This window comes from Eulemur rufifrons, chromosome 18, assembly GCF_041146395.1.
Source record: "Eulemur rufifrons isolate Redbay chromosome 18, OSU_ERuf_1, whole genome shotgun sequence".
In the NCBI taxonomy this organism is placed as follows: Eukaryota; Metazoa; Chordata; class Mammalia; order Primates; family Lemuridae; genus Eulemur; species Eulemur rufifrons.
Window position 1 is genome coordinate 37512803 of NC_091000.1, and position 10878 is coordinate 37523680.

Here is a 10878-nt window from a genome sequence, read left to right on the forward strand (position 1 = left end):
GAAATAAATTTCTATTATTTATAAACTACCCAGTCTGTGGTATTTTGTTACAGCAGAAGGAATGGTCCAAGATACTCTGTAAGTTTCCCAAGGCCTAAAGTGATCACATCTATTTCTTCTACTCCACAGTGACCTTATTCTTCCTAGCAATCGCATTTCTTTTCTTCCTAAGTCGTCTCCTGACCCTGTCATACACACAGACCTTGGCCTTCTCAGAGATCCCAAATCAGCCTCACTGGCCTATTTGAATTTCACCTGTTTTTCAACCACCTAGTCTCAACTGAATGGATAATTTCATTCACTTACTCCATAAATAGTTATTGAGTGACTATATGTAGTAGATCCTTACCACAAACAAGATATTTTTCCCTTCTTAGAACTTATAGTTTACTGGAAGAACCAAGCAAAAACAAGTGAACAAACAATAAATACAAATTCTGGCAAGTTCTAGGAAGAAAGCAAATAGGATTTCCTGCTAGAATGGTCAGGGAAGGTCCCTCTGGAAAGGAAGATTGAGATCTGAAGCATTAGGAGGGACATCCTGGAACAATAAAAAAGAACAACTTATTTGAAGGCTTATACAGCTAGAATATCATAAGCAAGGGGCTAAGTAGCATGAAAAAAGACGGAAGAGGCCAGGCGTGGTGGCTCACGCCTGTAATCCTACCACTCTGGGAGGCCGAAGCGGGAGTACTGTTTGAACTCATCGAGACCAGCCTGAGCAAGGGCGAGACCCCATCTCTACTATAAATAGAAAGAAATTAGCCAAACAACTAAAAAATAGAAAAAATTAGCCAGGCACAGTGGCACGTGCTTATAGTCCCAGCTACTTGGGAGGCTGAGGCAGGAGGATCACTTGAGCCCAGGAGTTTGAGGTTCCTGTGAGCTAGGCTAATGCCATGGTACTCTAGCCCAGGCAATACAGTGAGACTGTCTCAAAAAAAAAAAAGATGGAAGACACCAGATTGAGCATGGCCTTAGAGGTCTTGGTGAGGAGGTTGGCTTTTATTTAAAATGCAATTTGAAATAATGGAAAAGTTTTAATCTGAAAAATGATATATGTGATTTACTTTTATTTTTGCTTTACTCTTTCCCTTTACTTACCAATCTTCAAAATAACAAATGGGTTCCTTAGGATCTTTTCCATATAAACTTTATGATGACTTCATTGATATTCAGAAAACAACTGGGTAGGAATTTTATTGTGATTGAATTGAATCTATAGATCAAGTTGGAAATAATTGACATCTTGACAATTTTAGTCTTCCTATCCATGAACATGGAATATCTCTCCATTTATTTATATCTTTGATTTCTTTTGTTAGAGTTTTGTAATTTTCCTCATATAGATCTTAAACATATTTTGTTAGACCTATACCCAAGTATTTCTTTTTTGGGAGGGATTAATATCAATGACACTGTGTTTTTAATTTCAAATTATTGCTGGTATATAAGAAAGCAGTTGACCTTTGTATACTAACCTTGTATCCTGTAACATTGCTATAATCACTAACAGGTTCCAACCTTGCTATAATCACTAAGGAGGTTTTTCTTAATGATTCTTTGGGATTTCACACCCAGAAAATCATTTAATATTCTTCAAAGTTTTTTAAAAAAAAATATATCATTATTACCTAATTGATTTAAATACCTTGATCTGTTTCAATCACTTATAATTAATTTTTTTATCAATACTTAAATTATTCTTTCTTGGATGAGTCTCTTTAAATTGCCTCCTGAGTCCTTTTGACATAATCTCAGCAGTCTTGGATTGCTTCACTGTTATCTGGTATGACAAGATATTCCAGGCTGGTCTTTTACATTTCCTGGCCAAGACCTGTAATCAGCTTATTCTCCAAGGATCTCTGATTCCTTTTATCAGAAAATTGTATTTAGGAGTCACAATTCAGGGTGTTATTTTAAAATCATCCTTGCTTTTATGTGGAAAATGAAATAAAAGAGAGCTGAGTGGAATTGGAGAAACTGGTTAGGAAGCAGTGTGGTAGTTCCAGTAAGAGACAATGGCCATCTGGACTGAGTTATCTACAAAAAAATTGGAGTAAAGTGGGCTGATTTGAAATACATTTTATTGTCATGGCAAATGAACTTGCTATTGGATTAGATGTGGGGAATGAAAGAGAAGAAGGACTTGAAGGCAACTTTAAAGTTTTAGAGGAGGATGGATAGGGAATATCATTATCAGAATAATGAATATTCTGGGAAAATATTTGAAATGGGATATTAAATCCCTATTTCAAAATCCTAGTGGCTTAATTTTATTTTAAAGACATTGTGTAAATAATGTTTCCAAAAATCCCATATACTTAGTAACTGTTTACATTTCTTTGTATACTCTTCTAGTTCTTGTTGACTAAATCTACAATTTAACAGTTGCAAGCAATATGTTCATCCAGTTTAATGGCCTGCATTTTTCCATGTAGAAAATTTGAAACATTGCCTTAGAAAGTACTCAATATACAATAAAAATATTCAACATACAAGAATTTATTTAATCATTTTGAGGTATTTGAGTTGCTTCCAATTTTTAATTATTGTGGTTTAGTTAAGACTTAGTTATAAGCAACAAAAAAGTGATTCAAGTTACTTTAAGTTAAAAAGGGTGATTTATTATAAAGATAGAGGGTTATATCATGGAGTCACAGAGTAGAAAAGCAGTTGGGTATCTGAAAGGAGCCTGAGGTTGTCAGCCCTTTCTTCATTTCTTATCTCTTTCTCTTGGTGAATCTGTTTCATTCTTCTTTCCCTTACCTGGATTGGCTCTCCTTGTAGGGGAATAGGGTTACTCCATAGCCTGAGATTATTTTACCACCTTGACCACAATCAGAGACTAACTTGTAATTCTTTGTCCTAGTTCCACATACCAGCTTGCACTACACCCACTTCTGGTTGAGTTATAGACCCATTTGTGGTTGACCTGTAGACCAGGAAGTGGAATTATCCAATACAAACATGGCTGCCAGGGACTCACCCTGTTGATGCAGGGTGAGAGGATTTCTAGAGAAGAGAGGATGGCCCATGGACTGGGCTGACCCCTAAAAGATGTCACTACATTCTGAATAATGCTTCTATAAACATGTTTGCAGAAGTTAGTTACTTTTTTCCTTTGTCCTTGGAGTATGTTCATCAAAGTGGAATTACTGGGTCTCAGAGTTGGAACAGTTTCATGACTTATTCCTCACGCAAACTGGGCCACGCTGACAACACCAGAGGAAATAAGGGTGTTAGGAAATACTTGTCTGGCAACTCTCAAGAAACTCTTCCTTATCTCCATGATACGCCTTTTAAGTCATTGCCTCTTCCACCCTTAGTAAGTGCTAGAATAAATAACGCTGTCTTCACATTTTTCTTTTGGTCCTTTCAGTAATATTTATTGAACAGAAGAAATGACAGGACAATTCAACCCAATGCTCATGTAGTAATGTCACATTCTTAAAAGGAGTTATGAAGTTGTAAATTAATTTCTTCTCACAAATAAATACCCCATACTCTTTTTTTTTTTTTTTTTTTTTTTTTTGAGACAGAGTCTCACTCTGTTGCTCAGGCTAGAGTGAGTGCCGTGGCGTCAGCCTAGCTCACAGCAACCTCAAACTCCTGAGCTCAAGCGATTCTCCTGTCTCAGCCTCCCGAGTAGCTGGGACTACAGGCATGCACCACCATGCCCGGCTAATTTTTTCTATATATATTTTTAGCTGTCCATATAATTTCTTTCTATTTTTAGTAGAGATGGGGTCTCGCTCTTGCTCAGGCTGGTCTCGAACTCCTGAGCTCAAACGATCCGCCCACCTCGGCCTCCCAGAGTGCTAGGATTACAGGCGTGAGCCACCGCGCCCGGCCAAATACCCCATACTCTCTCATCCTTCTTATTGGTCCCATTTTCCAGCTCTTTTAAACATTTTTTCTGGCATTTGCCATCTTATTTCTAATTTCTCCCCTCAGACTGAGGATATGAACACATTCTCTCCAAAATACAATACTGCGTTGGTGGTATAGTGGTGAGCATAGTTGCCTTCCAAAATACAATACTAAGAAATATCCATCAGCATGAACTATTAATTTCTCTGAGTAAATGATAAGTTTCAAGGATATTGATTACCTAAGTACTTCACATTGTTCTAGGTCTGGTATTTTAATCTACCTTTGGATTCCTTAATTCATGAATTTGGGAATTGGACAGGAGTCAGTACAAGATCACAGGAAGTGGGGGGAAGAGTAGAGAGAACCAGGACCAAAGATGTCCCAGGTCAATGCCCTCCAGGATGGCACGGGTGAGTAGACCATGAAAAAGGCCACACAAAGGAGGAGGGAGAGTGAGATATTAGCCAACAGAAAAAACAGGAGGCCTTTGACTAACCTAGAAGAAATGACACAGTGTGGTCTCTGCACAGACAAACTAGGCACTAAGGGTCCTGACTGGGCAAGGAGGCAAAGGTAGGCATGGAGCCCAAGTGTCAGATGGGGGTCCAAAGAGTAGAAGAAAAGCATGGTCCAGCCAAAGGCCCAGAAGGAGAAGCAGAGAGGTTTGATCCCATACATTGAGGGAAGTATTTGGCATAAGTTTTCAATACATTATAATGCCAAAAAATTGCCCCTTTTCTTTACCCTATTGTAACGTACCCATGTTGCTTTATTTCAAATTGTGTAATTCACAAAGGCAATATCAGACAGTGACTTTTAGTTCTAAGTCTCATCCTTCTGTCTCGTTTTTAAATGCAAGAAACGAGGTCTGACATAGCCTGGCAGGGGTGTTCTTGTCCACAGCAAGATGAAACCCTGCAGGTGCCATTATCTGGGGCTACAGTGTCCCCTGAAGTGTCCCACAGTTTCTGAAAGAGTTTGTTCACAGTTTTAATGGTGGGGGGTGGGATGGGGAAGAAGTCCTTTCCTTATATCATTCATTGTTTTACACACTCCAACCTAATTTTAAGGGTACAGAGGGAATGGCAGCCGATCTCTGAGTTTGCAGGGAAAAGTACTAAAAGCAAATAAGTAGTTGGGAAATTGTCTTGACATTTATGGAACGAACAAGGCATTATTGTGTAATAGAGGGGTTTATAACTGTTCTGGGAACACTCTTCCAGTGTGTTAGAGTCGCTTCACCATTTGTTTTAAAGAATTCAAAGAATAGCAAAAGCCACTCTAGCAGTTTTAGGGGAATGGCTCTGGGCAAAAATTACAGAAGAGGAGGAGGAAGGGGAATGGATGAGGGCCATTAAGCAGCTGTCTGTTGAGGAACATTTAATTTAAAATAAGATAAACATCCATTGTGCTGTAAAACAAATATTTTTGCAATATTTCCATCCCTACCTCCTAACCTTGTTTTCAGACTTTGTTAGGATGTAGGATTGAGAAACAATGTGAAACTCAGATAGAATATGGTTTGATCCCATTTGTTAGTATTGAGGGAAGTATTTGGCATGTGTTTTCAATACATTATAATTCCAAAAAATTGCATTTTTCTTTACTCCATTGTCATTTACTCCATGCTGCCTTATTTAAAATTATACAATTCATAAAACATTAAGGCTTGCTCCAGTGAATATGGCCAAATTTCTCATTTGGCATAGAATTGCATGTACTTCTGTCTTTGTTAGTAACTAACCTCCTCTGAGTACTTAATTCTTAATAAATATTAAGTGGTGTATTTTCTTTCATGTTCTTGGTTAGAAATTACATGACTGGACAAACTCTGAAATTTTGTACCTTTTTGGCTAATGCGCTTTTTGTAATGAGTCAAAATAGATTTATAGTCAATTTTTTTTTAATTCGAAATAGAAAGGGACTCTAGGATCTTGAAAGAACCAGGGAAATGTGACCCCGCAATGGAATTGTGTCAAATGAAATCTCCAGAACAAACTGAAGAATGTTCTTCTTACCATAAACTCCAGGAGTGGAAGGAGAAGTTTTATAAAAGAGAAATATCTCAACTGAGACATTAACAATTTTAAGAGTTATTTCAATTATCCCAGGTTATGCATGATAACTTTAATCCATTAAAATGAGTAAATTGGACTGAGATTTAACTAGACGGGACTATAATTTTTCAAAGCAGTGAACTCCAATTTGTATTTAGCAGGTATTTTTTTTTTTTCACTATGTTACTGACCTAGTTTCAGACACGGACTCACAAACCCCAGGTCCCTAGGAGAGTAGGAAGAAAAGTCACTTGCTTATATTCTGCAATTTATTACACTAATTTATGGTCCTTCAAGTCTGGGCAGGGGATGGGCTGTTCTTGTTTTATAGAAGAACCTTTTTGTCCTTTGTTGGGGACGTTTCCAGCAATTTAACAATTGACTCTAATAGAATCTTATGAATAAAACTAATGAAAACATGAAGAAATGAACTCTAGAGACCAAACATACAGTAGCTTATTGTTCACTCTCTGGAGAATAGAAATACCTTCTCTAACAAGGTACAATGGTACAAACAGGAACTAACACTCGGGTTTCAATGCACAAGGCATTCAGGGTGAGGAGGAGGCCAATATTGCTGACCTTAATCAGGTCAGGACCTACAGACTCAAACAGCATAAGCAAAAAAGTAAACTTGTTTCAACTGTTGGATGTGTTCATATGATTCTTAAAGTTGTTTTAAGAGAAAAACAAATGATCATATCAGGTTCTTTGTCCTTGACCCATCTCAATGTTTTTGGTTTTTTTCTTTGAAAGGGCTGTATATAACAAGTAGTGTTTTCTCTTTCACTGAGACCAGTCCTCATTTTGCCTGTTCTTTTGGATCTTGGGAAGTAAATGGGAAATGTGAAAGAGAAGACTTGGTACAACTGAAATACCTAGATGGTTTTTGATTACCAGATTCTTCAATACATCAAGCCTTTTATTGGAGCTGCAATCGTAGCCTCAGACAGGGCAAATAACCTCCCTTGCCTGGGTCTCAGTGTCCTTTTCTGTAAAAGGAGGGCTATATCCAAGTGTGTCACCCATGCCACTGACAGTACATGAGATGACTACAGATGTACATGGACAATTGCTTTAATTTATGTATTTATTTTACTAGCCTATTAGACCTGTGATGTTTCTGAATATTACTGCTTAGAAGTAAAATGAGTATTTAGGTTTTTTTTTTCTTAAAGCCAATCCACATAAAGAAAAATATCAAGTAAATGACATAAGGATGACAAAATAGTGACATGTTATTTTCTAACAAATAATATTTGGAAAACACTAGACTTAGATAATCCCTAAGGTATGTTTCGGCTTTAAGTCTAAAATGTCTGTAGTTTTTAAAGCCTTTCTTCCAAGCTTTGCTCACATTAACCTCAATAGAGAAGCCAAAAATGAAATAAAACAGATGAAGTTTAAACAGCAGACATGGAAAGGACGAAAAGCAAAGTGCTTGGATAATTCTTAGACTTGATATTCACTCCAGAATTAAAACTGGATACATTTTTTTAAATGTTGACATAGAATTTTCACACAATTGTCTAAGCAACTTCATGCAACACTTTCATAAAGACCTTTAAAAAAATCCATCTTAAAGTATAATATATATGCTGTAACTATGCCCCAAATGTTTATATTATGATCAACACTAGTGTCCTAAAAGAGTTGCAAATTCTGTTGTGGTTGTCTTTTAGCTGCTTGTTGGAGTGGTTGCACTTATAAGAAAGATAATAATGTATGTCCTAATTTTATTTATTGAGTGCCCAGCAGTGGCCTTACACATTATAAACTTTCTCTCATATAATCCTCTCAACAACCCTACAGAAGCTTTATCTCTATTTTCAGGTTAAGAAACTGCAGCTCTTTGAGTTTCTTAACCTGTTAACTCCCTTACCCAAGGGCTCACAGCTGGTCTGTGGTGAGCATTTAAAAAAATGCTGCCCAGGTCTGTCTCATCTCTAAGCACATGCTCTTTCTACAACATAAAAGCTTTATGTAAGAGTTTTAAAGAGACATCCCTCTCTCTCTACATATGAAATAAAGAGGCCTTTGGACTTGACCAAGAAAAGCTTTTGGAAGTACTCAAGTTCTTAAAGAGTGGCCCAGAGACTTAGGCTGGAGTACTAACTGCAAGGTGGGGCATTTCAAAGGAACGAGTGGCTACAGTAGAGGTCTGTCATCTCTGTCTTCACAGTGGATGCTACCTCCTGGGGTCCCTGGACTGAGACTCTCCCTCCACCTCTGCAGATCACCACTGCTGCCCCCGTGAAAGCCTGCATCTTTCCTTACTGTAGCTGCTTTCCACTCCCCCACAGGTTATCTGTTCACATCCCCAGCTACGAGCCTGTCCTCTCACTGCCCTCTCCACCAACTGCTAACTTTCAACAGAAAGTGACCATGCTGTTTGCCAAAGTAAAAAGTCACCTCTTGACTTTTCCTCCTCTTTTATCATCGAGGAGTCCTCTTTAAAATGCTCTAAGAACTCAAAGGTAGACCAGGTATCCATTCCCCTTTCTTTGAGAATTCTCTGTGTCAATCAAAAACAAAGTGGGAATATCTGAAATTAGAAATTATTTCTGCAAATAAAATGATCAAACCCTTAATCCACAAAAAGAACACTTTTAGATAAATTGAGGTTTTTTGTTTTTTTTTTTTACTAGAGTAAAAGAAGTATCTTATCCAGTGGGGAAATAAAACTGAAAACATCTGTGGTATTTGAAAAGCAGTCTTAGTCATCAAGATGCTAAGGTGAGAAGGAAGCTACCTCTAAGCACACCTTGTTTAAAACACAATGGCTTCAGTCACAGACAGCTGACAGGTGCTGAGAGCAATTGCTCAAGGGCAAAGAGCTCAGCAAAGAAAAGGTGGATGTGAATCCTTGGGTCCAGGCCACTACCGATTGTCTGTTATCAGCTTTCTCTCTCATACGTAAATTCCCAAAGGAGGCTGCATCCACAGGGGACCTCTCCATGGTCCAGTCCACCCAATATATGAGATTGTATTTTTATAGGTCAAAATGGCCAAATACCAGCAATCCCGATCTATGTATTTCCTCCCCCATCAAAGGAGGCAGGATGTCCACTTGTCCTAGGACATCTCATCTGGATTGCTCCTTTGCAGAGCCAGCCCTCATATCCAGGCATTGTCTTTAGCTCAGATTGATCTTGAACTTCAGCCTGTGCAGGTGCTCTGCTCTTTGGCCCCATCCTTGCACAACCTGCTTGGGAAAGGGTTTTAACTTTAGAAGGACTGTATCCAGACAAAACAGGGGTCAGAATGTTCCTCAGGGAATTCACACCGCTGAACAGGTTGTGGGGCCCAGAGGGTCACCTAGGATACACATACGCACCAAAACACAGAAGGCCTCACCCCTGCTACATACTACACACTGACATTTTCTATTGATTTCTTATTTTAAAAAATGCCAGTGGGTACACACTAAATTTATTTTGTGACCCACAAGTGGGCCATGACCCACAGCTAGAAAATTACTGCTCTGTGCAGAGGATGTGGGCAAGGGATACATTCTTTGTACAAGTGAAAACTTATGAAAATGGGCCCCACAGGAGGCTTGCTTTCCTGGGTGCCATGACCTGGTCCTCTGGTCCTATCTCCCTCCTACTGCTGTAACCATGACCCAGCGCTCCCTGACTGACCGAAGGGGCTGGACAGCAGCTTTCAGCCCTTGTCCTTGTTGTCCTCAGGCCTCCACTCCCCAGCTCCACCACACGTTTCCCAGCCAGGCTCTCCTGCCCCTTGAAAATGGGTGTGGCCATGTGAAATTGTAGCTTCGGAGACTTATCAGCCTTTTTAGTGATTCCATGTTTTAATTCAATTTTGAAAATTCAAGATGTGTTTGGTATAGTTTATCTTTTCAAGTAACACCACACTCAACAAGTGAGCTCAAGTTCTAACATCATATCAATTATGAAAGAGATTGAGATTAAGAAATGGCAAAATTACATTTCCCCGGTATAATATTTTTCTCCCTTTTTTCTTTTCTTTTCTTTCTTCTCTTCTTCTTTTTTTTTAAAAAAGACACAGAGTTTCGCTATATTGTCCCAGCTGGCCTTAAACTCCTGGGCTCCAGTGATCCTCCTACTGCAGCCTCCTGAGTAGCTGGGACTATAGGCACACACCACCATGCCCTGCTAATGTATTTTTCAATGCCTATATTATTCTCCAAGATTATAAACAAGTCAGAATTTGTCTTCATAGCTTTTATTATAGATTGTATTTTTTATTGTGGTATTTGATTACTCATAGTTTCCCCTGCTAGATCTAAGTTCAATGAGATCAGAGACTGTTTAGCTCACTCCCCAGCACCTAGCTCAATGCTTGGTACATAGTTTTCAGTATTTTCTAAATGAATAACTGAATGTTCCCTTTAAGAAGATATCTATGAGATGTTTTTTCCTACAAAGGCTTTGAACTTTATCTCAAGCCTTATAAGCTAGAATACTGAATGCAAATTTGACATTCAATCTAAAAATGCATGTAGGCCTTATAGGTTTGGATAATCTTTAGGATCCCATTTGGGGTATAATGCCCCCAGACACATCAGCACCCAAGCTTCAATTATAGCTTTCCAATGATAATAGTGACATGTATTGCACACCTCACAATAGTTCTAGAAGGTTGGCAATATTATTATCTTCCATTTTACAGAAGAGGAAATCGAGGCTCAGAAAGGCTTAGTCTACGTCTCTCTCAAGGCTATGCTATTTTGACTTTATACTACCCTCTATTAAATATCTTGTTATCTTAAAAAACGTTTTTTCTCTCCTTTCTTCTGAGAAGCTTTTGTGCAAAGGGGACATTAAAAAATGGCATGGAAGAGGAATGAGCTTTAAAATCAGGTTATTCCAAAAGAGAATGTTCAGTGTCATAATAGTCAGGCTCCTCAAAGATTTTTATGCACATTTTAAACATGCCATTTAAAAAATTTGTCTTTTCT